Source organism: Lynx rufus, unplaced genomic scaffold (genome assembly GCF_022079265.1).
Source record: "Lynx rufus isolate CCGP_SWC_20201006 ecotype Redwood Valley unplaced genomic scaffold, mLynRuf1.p SCAF_8, whole genome shotgun sequence".
NCBI classification, from domain to species: domain Eukaryota; kingdom Metazoa; phylum Chordata; class Mammalia; order Carnivora; family Felidae; genus Lynx; species Lynx rufus.
The window spans coordinates 112,659,856-112,662,202 of record NW_025814896.1 but is presented as its reverse complement, the minus strand read 5'-3'; positions in this window follow the sequence as shown (position 1 = coordinate 112,662,202).

Genomic DNA, 2,347 nt, shown 5'->3' with positions numbered 1-2,347 from the left:
GCAAAGATATTTGATATTTGAATTACAAGTTATATATATTCTGTAATATTTGAACACAATACCAGGAAAGACTAAGTGAATTATAAACTGTGAGTAATATCAATGCCCCAATCATATATTATAAAAAGTAAACAATGGAACAATATCGACAGTTATAAGTTACACACACACACACACACACACACACACACACACACTCTGCAAACCAGACACCTCCATGTGTAGTATGTAGGTAATTATATTTTATAACTATGAAACATATAGACACATTAATTCAAATTTTGATTTTGCTATTTTGTCTGTGACAACAACAAAACAAACAAGGCCAAGTAGGAAACACAAATAACCATGAATTTTGAGAGCAAGGGAGCAATTCAACAAATTCAAACACCCCTCTGTTTTCTGTAATAATGGAAATAGCATCTAGGTATAAAACAAATAAGCAACAGTCAATTTCATACCCTATACTTCATTAAGAGATACCTGATGGAATCAACACTGGTGATTCCAAAGGCGAGAGTATTTTTATTCATATTAGGGGAAGAAAAATCCAAAGAGAGGGTATAATTCCTTATATGTTTATTGAAAATTGTGTGTATTCTCTCTTGCTGTCTGCCCATGCTGCTATCTCTGTTAGAACATAGACGTCTGTGGCTGAAATAGTAACTGAGAAAAATAAACGTGTTCCAAGGAAGTGATTACAGCAGCTTGTCTGTGCTGTACTAGTGGACAGATTGTTCTGACTTCTTTCAAGTCATGGCTAAGGTAAAACCTGGTACCTTAAGATTTCCTACACTACATGAGCCTGCAGATCCCCATCTCAGCAAATAACCTTTCTTATTAGGATCCCAACTTGAAAAGGCATTAACATATAAGGGCAGGATAACAAGTGAATAATGTTGTCAATCAGTTTGTTACCTGTTTAAGGAAACCAATTACCCTAATCAAGGACTTATTTCATTATATCCTTATCTTTTTTTTATATATTTAACATATAAACCATGTGCCAATACCTACGATCAATGTTTTAGAAGTGTTACTTCTTTAATAACAACCCGATTTTTAAATATTTATCAATACGAAAATTGAGGCAGAGAGACATTAAGAAATTTTCCAACGGTCACCTAACTGGCAAAGGGTAGCAGTGGGGTTTGAACTTTGACCATAGGACTTAGAGGTACTACAATGTACAGGCCCTTATTTTATTAATTTGGAAAAAATTGTTTAAATAACTAGTGATGTTTCATGCAAATGAGATTCCATATCCAAAATTAATCATTCATGTGGTTGAAAAGGAGATCCTGAAATTCATTTAATCCCCCATACACACACAGGCTAAAGCCTAGTATATCTGGCAAATATTTGGTACTTGTTATATATTTGCTGAATCAACAAATGAAATAATACAGTATGAATATCCTAATCAACTCAGACAAGTAGATGTCATTATATAAGGTTCATTATTTTGTGGAAGAGTGGCTTCCCTTATTTTGGAAGGTGATAGCACTACTTCTGACATAGCAATAGCTCAATCATAGGTACCAAAAGCACTAGGATATTATGATTGGTCTGCAGAATGATACCCATTAATTAGGGAGTTGATCAGAGATATCTAAATATGGATCAAATATTATGTACTTTTAAAGAAGAAAGAGATAATATTGACTGCAGAAAACAAAATACAAACAAACATTAGTTGCCAGACCTAAAAAAAGGTGTAGAAGTACCTGTCGACAGATGCCTTGGATAAGTGTGAGTTACAGATTAAGTTTTCTTTGTCTAACTTTGACACTTTTTAAACCTCACCTTAAGCCAAACCCACTCTCGGAATAATCTTCAACTGTGGCTTCACTGTGTCCTATTACATGACAAAACTTCTTTTTAATTTCAGAAAGCAATATAATAAGCAAATATTTAAATGCAAACTGCGACCAAAAGCTATTGACTGATATGATAGCAGACTCCAGAAAGAGGTGGAGAATTAATGAGATTATAGTGAGAAAAGAGACAAATGCCAATGGGGTTAGTAATCTAAAATGTCTGCAACTTTTATTACATCCGTGGGCAATTCCCAAGACAGTTCTGCTAAGGAAAAGGCTAGTTATTTCAGATCATTCCTCTGTAAAGTCACAATCTCTTGTCAAGAGGCTTTTTAGAACAGAGTTGAAAAGACCTGTGGATGAATGGGAAAGGGCTGGATCCCATAAAGATGATTGGGCTCTAGATGACTGCCTGTCCTGGAGAATCCCAGAGGAACCCCATTGTAGAGGCAGAACAAACCGTAACAATTTCATCTCTAACATACTGGATTAAAAGCCCAGGGAGAGAACCATTGTCCATGATTTTC